The sequence below is a fragment of the Pinus tabuliformis genome, chromosome 1_1, assembly GCF_031772625.1.
Source record: "Pinus tabuliformis cultivar Carrire ecotype Pingquan chromosome 1_1, CPIR1, whole genome shotgun sequence".
Classification (NCBI taxonomy): Eukaryota; Viridiplantae; Streptophyta; class Pinopsida; order Pinales; family Pinaceae; genus Pinus; species Pinus tabuliformis.
Window position 1 is genome coordinate 687,342,444 of NC_142297.1, and position 12,029 is coordinate 687,354,472.

At 34.0% G+C, this 12,029-nt stretch overlaps 1 pseudogene; it reads left to right on the top strand.

Moving 5' to 3' along the window:
- Window positions 1-1,817: 1,817 nt before the first annotated feature.
- Window positions 1,818-2,648, top strand: LOC149215281 (nematode resistance protein-like HSPRO2 pseudogene; annotated as a pseudogene).
- Window positions 2,649-12,029: the final 9,381 nt, after the last annotated feature.

Genomic DNA, 12,029 nt, shown 5'->3' on the forward strand with positions numbered 1-12,029 from the left:
TAAATTTTATTTGACTCCTCAAGAATGCGGTGCCATGAAGAATCTTGTTCATCATTCTCACAAGCATCGGTCCTGGTCACGGTTAATTATAAGGAGTATTCCCAAGCCAAATGGCTCTAAAAATCTTATTTTGGTTGGAATTTGATTAATAAAAGGTTCAAGTTTCATTGGATTAGATGAATTTTAAAAAAATTAGGGTTTTGACGAAGTCAGCGCTTAAATGCAGTAAGCAATCATTTAAAGATTCTAAATAGATAGAAGTTTTTCCTCCCTCAAATATTTCTATTAATTTATTTTTTCCAACCTGATAAAAAAAGATTTAAATTTTTGAATATAATTATAATTTTGTTACGATTCAAATTTTTCTCCTAATGACTTGTTTTTCTCAAAAATCTGCTTTAGGATCGTAAAAGTTTTCAATTAAATGTTTGATTAATAAGTATTCGTGTTTCCTATATCCGCAAAATCTTACAGCAAATCATCTATCCTCATTTCATTCAATTTTATATTATACAAATGATCCTCATTTCATTCAATTTTATATTATACAAATGAATTATGAATACTGTAGGTATATTATACGCAGTGGAATCGGTAGATGAATCTGGTGTCATCTGTTTGGATGGAGAAATGGAAAACCATAGTAAAAAATCACAAAACAATTGCATAGTCTAATAAATGTGGAATATTGTTGTTAAGGAATCTATTTAGTTATTAACACTGTGAGTATATATAGACAGTGGAAACAGTAGATAAATTTGATCTAATAAGTATAAATGGAGAAATAAAGGAGGTACACATAGAAACAGCAGAAGGATCTGATGTCATAGGAAGAAATGGAAAAGTAAAGAAATGAGAGTTGACATTATTTACATTAAATATTAACACTTTAGATATTCAGACTAAAATCAGTTGATGAAAGCACTTACAGACTTTGTCCTTGCCGGATGTGCAACAGTAAGGTGCTCAGAATTTAAGTGCCAACAGACCAACCACCGTATATTTAGCTTATATCTATTCACTTTGTTAACTGGAAAAATATATATTTATGTGTTGACATTATTTAACTCTTTTCATTATTTATGTGTTGAGTTTTTATCATCTACAGAAAAATTTGAGTTGCAACAAATAGATATGTTTTCTGTCCAGTAACATATTATATACAACTTTTTAAATATATCATGGATTTAAGAACATTTTATTCTATTCCAGCTTTCAAAATTTTAGTGTTTAAAATGGATTTTAGTGTTTATTCTATTATTATTTTGTTCTTTTTAGATTATGGTATATGGAGAGCATTAGTGTCTTTACTCTCCTGGTTATGTTCGCAGGGAAAAAATATGTCCTGTAAATAAATGGCATCCTATTTTTCCTTTGTTGAAGAATCCATAGAGCCCTCCCCCATGGAGTGTGCGGGTTACGAGCAGTATGTGCATCTCCCCGAGCTCAGTTCCATGTAGAAATTCAAGGAATGGCCTGGTTGGTCTAGAGAGGGGTTGGTAAAGGCTGCCTTACAGTCATTGGAGATTACTTTTCGGTTTGTTTCGTCTGTCCTCTGTGACACAAGGACTTACATTGACAAAGAGGAATGGAAGAGAAGGTTTGAATCCTTAATTAGTTCCCAGATTGAGTTGATTTCAATGATTTGTGAAAATGACAAGCAGGTTCCCACTCTTCAGTTGTCAGTAAGTAGTGGTGTTCTCTCATGGAAAGTTTTCCATGAGGTATGGCAGAGACCTCGTGCTTTACCTGTGGTTAGCAGAACAAGTGAAGAGAGCTTACTTCCTCGTTTGGGTACATGGAAATGCACTGAAGCGATGGTTTCTAGAATATGGCTTGCCATTGAAGGCCATATGCAGAGGACTCCCTTCACTTTAGGTCTGGGGGAACCAAATATGTCAGGTAAGCCTCTTCTTGAATATGATAGAATCTGCAAGCCAAGATATTTGCACTCTTTAAAACAACATAAACAATTCCATAATCCAAAAGATGCCAAACTTTGCAATGTCCTCCAGATCTTTGAGGCCTGGGTATTTGTAGGCCAAGAATTGTTGCACGGAGTATATGAAAGAATAGACTTTGTGGATTTCGTAGGACCATCCACAGACTGTTGGATGGTTGAAAGGATGTGGAACATGCTCACAGAAATTTTGAATTTGCTTCTAGTGACGGACCCAGATGATTTCATTTGCCTTAAACACCAGTTGGCAATTAGCAGCACTAGTACGTTTGCAGGCGCATATTGCCTTCGGTCTACCCCCCTTAGAGACCTTACAAATGCATGCAAGGAACTAAGGCATCTGGTGCCCAAAGTCATGGGTGTTGAGGCTGATCCAAAGGGTGGACCAAGGCTCCAGGAGGCACTTATGCATTTGTTTCATTCACATGGACTTCGCTCACATAACACTTCAGGTGCTTATCACGTTGCAACAATACATGTTCTGTTGGCCTTCCAGGCAATAGAAGCCGCAGTGAAAAGGTTTTTCTTCTCATATCATCAGCTGGTAGTAACAACCATGGGTAGCATTGAAATGAAGGGTCCATCATATCTAGGTGCTTGTGATGCCTTGCGTCAGATATATTTTGAACCACCTTATTTCCCTAATGTGGATGGTGCAAAGACATTTTTGGGTTACTATTGGCACTAGAAGTCTACAACTATGGTGGATGGTACAGTGGAAGATCTACAGACAAATCAAGTTAAGTTTACAAGACAAAGAACAATGCGTTCAGTTTTTCAAAGTACTACCCCAAATTCATACATACACTTCTTACATTGACAGTTTTGAGTACTATACATAGAATTATATTTGATATAGGATTAGACTCATTTTTGTTCATCCCCATCAGTAGGACCAATCAAAAAAATAGTGCTAGAAATTTGGAAAGAAAAAAAAAAAAAAATTCCCTCTCCAACATGGATAGGATACTAAGGATTCATAGTGTGCAATTCCTCCTTCGTTAGTTAAATATTCTAAAAGATTGTCCAAAATTAAAAAGGTAATTATTAAAATTATTAAATTTTATGAGTTGTTTCTTTTTTTAATTTTTTATTTCTTTACCTAAATTCTATGATGAGTTTAATGATATTTATATAATTCATTATAAATTTTAATATGAAATGTAGTTTAATGCTGTTATTTTTTTATTTTTTTAAGATTTTTTAATTCAGTGTGTGAAACTGAGATAATTATAATTTTAAATTGTTAAGTTTATTTAATGGAATGCATCATAATTTTTTTGATGCATTTTTTTTTATTATTATTATATTTAATCAGATTTTTTGTTTTCTAAGATTTTTTAATTCACCGAGTGAAATTGAGATAATTATAATTTTAGATTATTGAATTTATTTAATGGAATATATCATAAAAAATTTAATGTATTAAATCTATATCATATTTAAATATATAATTTAAATGATGGAACGAAATTGAGATAATTATAATTTTAGATTATTGAATTTATTTAATGGAATATATCATAAAAAATTTAATGTATTAAATCTATATCATATTTAAATTTATAATTTAAATGATGGAACATCACAATTTCATTACGGGTCATACTAAATAATTATCTCTTTAAAATAGGCCTCAAAAAATATAATTCTTTTATTTGAATATTTTCTGCTTCAAAATTATGAGCACAAGCATAAGTATGCGACTCATTTCCAAAGTTTTGAGAAAAAATATTAGATAATGCATTTTGGATTGACTAATAACATATAATTAGTATAATTTTTTATCTCTACATTATTTTACAAAGTACTCTGATACTTCTTTATACTCTACTTTAATTTTCTTGCACATGGCCTTGTGTTATTGCTTAGGATGTCATTTAATTTAACTGAATTTATGGTAAAGGTATAAATTTTTTCTTTAGTTCTTCAATACTAATTTGTTTTAGTGAGATTGTAAATTTTAGACAAATTATTTCTAGTATAGTATCATTTATAAAATACGTTGTTCTTTAATCATATAAGTTTAAATTTAGAACATTGATAATGCATATTGCTTATAATCATTCTCACTCTTAATATCTATAACTTGGATTAACACTTATCATTTTCTTGCAGATTGACACACGGTTCGCTCGCTTGTGCAGAGCCTAACCCCACAGTTTACAAAGAATAAAAACAATCATTGTAATTTTTCTTTCGTGGGTGACTGGCAACCTTTAGTGAATTGCCTTCACCTCTGCATTTTTTTTCCATATAGTTCAAATTGTTTTAATAATCAGTATTAGAAGGGAAATTACTTAGCCTTTCCTTTAAATTTTTTACATTTCACACATAGCTTAATTAAGGGGAAAAGTAAGTGGCCATAATCCACACATTTTGTCAATTTGTTTTGCTATTTTACCCAAGTCACATAGCTTAATTAGCAAAGGAGTAAGTGGCCCATAATTCACTCATATTTTTTACTAACCAAAGCATCTTTACTTCATTAGCATTGGGACTAGGAAGTGGTGTTATTAAAGACAGGGAGTAGCCCCTGCTTCCCTTGCGTCTTTTAGACGATCCTGGGTTTGCATCTGAAATCTTTCTCAAAGCACTCAATTTTTCATCTCCCTTTTTAGGCTCACATAGTGTAATAGGAAGGAAGTAAGTGGCCCATCAACCACACATTATTTTATTTGCAAGTAAGGAACAAACATAATTTAGTGTAAGTAGACGAATTTGAAAAGGATCATCGAATATCCACATGACTACAGTCTTTGTATGTTCACTCTGTCATTTACACACACATTTCACTACACACACTAAGCTACTCTAAACTTTGAACAAAGGGAATCAAGTGTAAAAACCTTTTGTACTTAGTTTATTTAAGCTTAATTTTTCACACCATAAGTGAAGGAAGACACATAAAAGCAATCATAACTTGAACAAACTAAATTTCTCCACATGGGCCACAAAATAATTTATAGTTTAGGTTAGGACTGTTGGGGGTAGGCATCCAATAAGCCGCCATGGTCATGTTACATTTTGAAACATACAAGTTGTCTTTTAGGGTGCTTCAAATCCTTCAATCAGTCCATGGAAAACACAACCCAGGCAGCACAGAGACCCGATTCAGAGGGGGTTCGGCTTAGGCTCAGTGCGTGCGGTACTATATGGGGTTACCCAACCTGTATAGTGCTCGGTACTGATAACCGATTACCAAGAAGCTAAAGACTCGACTACCTCTGTGAGACGAAGGTATCCTACTGGCCAAATTTTAGGGCATCTTTCCCTATAGGTGGAGGTGTCGGAAGCACTAAAGCCTCATTCAATACCTTGGTTGATTCTTTTCGTTGCTGGAAGCGTCACGAGTTCTTTCGGGATGTAGCCCCAGTACTCGTCATTTTTTGGCTGCTGGAAGCATCACGAGTTCTTTCAGAATGTAGCCCCAGTACCCGTCATTTTTTGGCTGCTGGAAGCATCACTATTTCTTTCGAGACGTAGCCCCAGTACCCGTCACAAAAGATATCTCCGCAAGGCCCAGTTACTTATAGAGTGGAAAGGACGAATAGGTCTTCATAGGACCTTTTATCATACGCAAAACAAACTAAAATATTTTCCTTGTTTGATCGATCACATAGCTTAACTTAAAGGGAAAGTAACACTTTATTTTTCATTTTGCTTTATGTATGTAATTTCTTTTTATACACATTCCTCTCCTCACCACAAAAGTGACACACATTCCATTTTAAGAATACATAAATACTTTACTTTTTCATTTTAAGAATAACAAGACAATGCTACACAAAACATTCCAATTCTTGTTTCACCTGAATATACATTAAAATAAATTCTACAAATAAAAATTGAAATGAAACATTTTTTTAACTGATTTAAAATGAATTATTGGATAACTTGTTATTTATTTTGATATTTTTTGGGTAGAAAAATTGGAGGAATTATCTTTTGTGACATATTTTATGATATGTCTTAATTTTGAGATTTAGAATTTAAAGCCCTCTAAAGTTATTTTGGGATATGAAATGAGTGAAACCTTTGTGAGCATAGCTCTCTGCCTCTTGATGTCGTTTTACACACCAATTCTAGCTTTCAAACAATGTGAAAATCACCTTAATTAAATTGCATATGCAGAAGCTATGCCTCCCACAAGTTCAGCTAACTTGTTCATATGGTGGTACCAAGTGGACGCTGCATCAACACCATTACTTAGATATGTGGAGTTAGTCACGTGTGGACATTCAAGAAGATCCTAAAAGGTCCAAAACCGTAACACTAATAGTGGCTTGAAAAATGTGAAAACCCTAAACCTTAAATAGTTTCCAAGCTATGTTAAATACTACGTCACTAGGAAGAGAAGGGGTTCCATCTTTTTAGGATTGTATTAAAACATAGTTGAGCACAACATCTAGGAGTGGGATTTGAGATCAAAACAAAGGAGAAAGATAATTTGCAACAACCATATAGACAACAATGTCATAGGCAAATCGATCGTAAATACCCCTTTCTTTGTATTTTTATTTCCATAATTAAATAAAAAAGAGTAGAGTATAAGCCTCACCTTCTAATTAGGTTTTCTTTTATATGATATCCCCTGAGTTATATCTTGTATTAAATTATATGATTTTTATATTCACTTACATTTTTTTCTTTTATGGGTTTAAATATTTATATGTATTTAACACTAACGAAGTGTTGAGAGATGTGAAAACCCTAATCTGAAATCATTATCAAACTATGTTAAACACCAAGTCACTAGAAAGAGGGGGTTCCATCTTTCTAGCATTGTATTGTCTCGTGGTAGAGTAGAGCATCTAAGAGTTAGATTTAAGAGCATAACATAAGAACCATTTAGAATACAATGTCAAAAAAAACTCTGTAATAAATACTCGTTTTTGTGTATGTAAAGTTTCATAATTAAATAAAATATAATAGAATATAAGTCTGCTTTTTAATTAGATTTCTCTGATATCATATTTTATAAATTACATCTTTTATTAAATCATATAACTAATATTTCCATTTAATTATTATTTTTTTTAAATTATTTTCAAATATTTGAATAATAAAATAATAAACAAAATTAAAATTCAAAAAATAAATTAAATAATAAAAATTCAAAAATGACATTGTAGGCTATAATAAATTACTTCGGGTGAATATCTACAATAATTTATATATTGTTCACAATAACTTAAACCTAATATTACTTTTTGAAAAATTCACTCTCAACTTTCAATACCATGACATCTCATGGTGAAGACCTCTCCAATCTACTTATGTAAAGTACGAAAAAATGAGGGGTATTATTAGACTCGAGAAGCCTCAACCTATGCTTTTACACTTAAAATTTACCTTTCTCAATGACGCATTATCATCTATAACCACATACCTTGAGATCTGGTAAAGGGCTCTCCATAATCTACTTAATTAAAAAAGAGGGGTGTTATTAGGCTAAATAAGCCTCTAACTTATGCTTCTAATAAAGCAAAGATGCGGGGTGCATCAGCTTATGTTAAGTTGGTTCATTGTTTAATATTAAGTATGTAAGCTAGGGTGAACAATGATATATGGGGACGACTAACTTAAATTCTTTTTTTTTCTAAAGCAATATTCGTACCTTCTATTCATTAGAAACAAAGAAACAAATTACATATAATACAACTACCCAAAGAGACCTGAGGGACATAGAGTCAACTATCCACTCAGGGCTTGGGTACCAAGCCAAAAGCTTAACATCCGGGCCACGAGCCCACAAATTTAACTGTGAGACCTTCAAAATACAAACAAAAACCTAAACCGGCCAATCCGTTTGCAAAGTTCTGACGGATGAGACGCAAATCGGAGTCAAAAAAGGCATATTCTTAGATTCCAAAAACGGAACCGATGAAATAATAGAAACCACACTAAACGGATTTCGAGTCCGAATGGTGGAATAAACTTCTTGCATGTGAATCTCCCGAAATCCACCAATTCCCCTCAAGGCTCAACATGCACAGAAGATAACAGTGAATCCAAACCCGAATTCAAAATAACCCAAAATTGCCACTCGCCCCTAGTAGCCCGCGAGATATCCCGCAATTCTGTCCCCGGCAAAGTCCCTTTGACACGAACAATCTTGACTGTTGATCCACATAGAGAAATCCAATGGAAGAGCATAATATCACACCGAACAAGCGGACCAGACATTAGTGTGCGATGGAGAGCAGTTTTCCAAACCCTCTATCTGCCACATGTAGGTTGTTGGATGGGATCGCTGCAAAATTGCTATAACCGTTTCCCACTTTAGAGCGATGCGAACATCCAAAAACTGCCAAGGAAGCGGTTTTACTCTACAAGGCCTAAAAATGTAAAGATTCTGGTTGCCGGTAAAACAAGGATTCCTTCCATGCCTGCTCAACTTTTTTGCCTGAACCTAGATCCCAGAAAAGAAGAGAGGCTCTCCATTAATTAAGGAACTATGGTATCCGCTGTGCTCACGCCAATGAACAATGATGTTCATCTGACTGACTCTAGGTATTTTAGCGGCCAGCCTGTGATTTCCATAGAAACAACTGTTGTATTTTATTGAGTTCTTCTTGTGGTAACGAATCTACTCCTCCCGTGGTTCCCTGTATCAAAAACCCTTCCAGATCTAGGTTTTCTTTATCAAGAATTTCTTGTAGTTCATGATCCTCCAGGTCCATCTCATTTTGGGTCATTTCTTGATCCATCTCCAGTTCTGCATCACTCATTATGGCTTCCTTCTGATAATCGATGTCCTGTGTGTTTTCCCGGTTTTCTTCATATTCCTTGTCCGCAGGACTTCCTTCCATTGCTTGATCTTCTTTTGAGATCTCTTCATCTTCCTCAAGCACTTGGAATCTTTTCTGACTGATTTGTTGACCTTCATCTTGATGTTGTTTTGGTCCTCTTTTGCTGCCCTTTCCACAATTCACCACTTTGTGAAATTTTTATGTTTCCTGAACATTGTGTTATTTTTTCTCTTGCTTACTACTTTACTGAGTGGACAATCTCTGAGAAGGTGTCCATGTTCATGACATCTGCGACATCTGAATGGAATGTGCTCATAATCTACTGTTTGCACCCATTCTTCATCAAAAACTTCCAAGATCACCTCATCCAGTAGAGCTCCCGATAAATCCATTTCCACATATATTTTGGCAAATGAAGTATATTTTTCTTTTCTTGTGGCTTCAGAAGCTTTAACAAAACGACCTAATTTATTGCCGATAGCGGCTAACAATTCATTTTTCGAGTAATCAAGAGGTAGAGAATAGAGCCTTACCCAAACCGATACTGAAGTAAAAGTTTCACGTTCTGGAACAAAATTCATCACCCATGGCCACATGTAAAGTTTAGCTGCTGCATAGAAGTAAGGTCCTCCAAAAACTGTTTGATCAATATATATGCAAATCAATGCCACCCTTTATTCTTCAAGGACGATGGTTATAGGCTTTGGCTTTTTAGCTAGAGGAACTAGATTGCAAATTGAGGTGTGGTTTGGTGAGTCTTGTCTTTTCGAGCTAGTTGATCCTATTATATCCTAGTCAAGTCCCTATCCTACTCTATAACATTACTAAGTCACCACCACTATGTATTTTTTCTCAAAGAAGATTTAATAGAGGGGATTTCCTCTTGTTTTAATTCACAAAAAATTTTAGTGGTTTTACTCTTGATATTGGGGGTTTGTTGGGGACAGGTTTTATGTCTCTCCCTTTCATCCCTATTTGAAGGGACCCATTAACGCACCATCTTATGTGTCAGTGTTAGGGAGTTCCCTTTCACCAATTCTAGCTCAGCGACTCATCACAAGTCGCCCCTCGACAATAACATGGTGGCCCCACCTCCAGAAAGAATTCATATGTCATACATGGGTTAGTCTAAATTTGTCAGAGATATTTAAGCTTATTAATGACCCAATTTCTTATGATCTTAGTTATCGTACAATGTCATCTAAGATCCCCTGAATATTACTTAATCCCAAAGTGGTTTACATGGAAAGTATAAAATATTTACTAAAAAATGAGACTTCCATGCTTAGTACGCTATGCATTGATCAAGACCATATTATTTACTCAAACTAAATTATTTTCAATGCAATTTGTACAGGTATTTTAAGAATGAATAAGTGGGGGAGGATTAACGAGTTGGAAGTTGAAGACCCGGAAGATATGATACAATTTTCAGCAGAAGACTTAACATGGACAGAGATTGAGGGGGACCAAGTTGCAGTTATTCCATATTGTCGACTTGATGATTTCATAAGTGGAGAGGAATCAAATGAAAGTGCACCCACTCAATTTCTTCTTAAGAATCATCGAAGTAACAAAATAGAGGATATCAAACACACCAATTACTCAACATTCCTGGAGTACAGTGTGTGAGTCTCTATATGCTTTTTCAAGATTTGTATAATTTTTTCAATATGCATAAATATTATATCTAATTTGTAGTAATTTTTTTACGTACAGTTATTGGTGTTCATATGGTCCACAGTCGACAAGGAGAATTAGGAGTGCATCATCAGATCCAAAGACAACCCGCAATCGACATGAAAGTATTAAAGTTAGTTGGCAATGTCACTTCTTTGTGCGACGACTTCAAATGAGACCAGATGATGCTGTAATAATATATACTGCATGTAGACATATTGATAAATCCAATGTTATTTGTCATGGGACAGATGCAATCGGTAGGTCCATGAGATTCAATTATGCACCACATTTAAGTTGGAATATGCGATCTAGTGTCCAACGTTTCGTTAAAAGAGGTTTTAATGTTACAATGATATGGGACAAGTTCATCTCTGATGTGAAGGATGGATCTGGTGAGTTATACACATGGATACCTCGAGATACCTACATGACAAAAAAAGATATAAGTAACATTTACAATGATATCATAAGGCTAGAGTATGTTAAAGATCAAAGTGATCCAAAGAGTGTGGAGTGCTGGTATAAGGAAAACCCAGAGAGTTTTTTCTTCTACCAAAAACAAGATCTTGTTGAAAATATCCCTTTTATCATAGGCATACAAACAAAGTGGATGTGTTCAATGATGCTGAAATACTCTCACAATAATATTATCTCAATGGATTCAACCTTTAGTACAAATAAGTATGGGGTGAGTACATATTTATCCTAAATCTGATTCATTTATTTAACCTCATATTAATGCATGTATCTTATATAAATATAATTATGCACATTTTTTGTAATGCAGTATCAACTTTACACCTTAATGGTTTTCGACGAACATCACAATGGTGTTCCAATAGCTTGGGTGATATCATCACGCAATACTATAGCTGATCTTTCTAAATGGATGTTGGCCTTACTTGCAATTGGAAACAAAGAGCGACCAGATTGGCATGTTCTTGCCTTCATCACAGATGATGCTACTGCTGAAATTGAAGCATTGAGGTGATGTGTTTATTATTTTTATAAGAGGCATAAAAAATATTGTTAATGTATAATCTCTCTAAAAATTATGTTATTGCAGGTCTTCAATCAAGTGCAAAGTATTATTATGTGTGTGGCATGTTCGTCGTGCATGGTTGAAAAATGTTGGAAACAAGGTCAAAGGGAGGGAAAACCAAATACGCATTTTTTGCGGTTTAGGAGAAATCATGCACATGTGTAAAGATGATGAATCTGTGAGAAAGAAACTTGAAAGCTTATTTGAAGAATTCAGTGAACAAAAAATATTTTTGGAATATTTTAGAAATACTTGGTTGTCCAACAACAAAATATGTAAGCTTCTTATTGGTGGTTTTAATGACTCTATTTTTCATGTCATATGTATACTTATTAATATATAACTAATAAATTTCTTTCTACAGATATGTGGGCAAAAGCATACAGAAATTTTCCACATTCAAATCAAGATACGAAAAATGCCATTGAATCTTACCATCGGTATATCAAGGAAAGGTACCTATGTAAGAAGAACAATGCATGCCACAGAAGGGTTGATTGGTTAATCTATGTTTTGTTGACAAAGGTTGTATTATTTTACAATCATATGCACCGTTTAAAAGAAGCTGGTTTTGTACGACCCAGAAAAA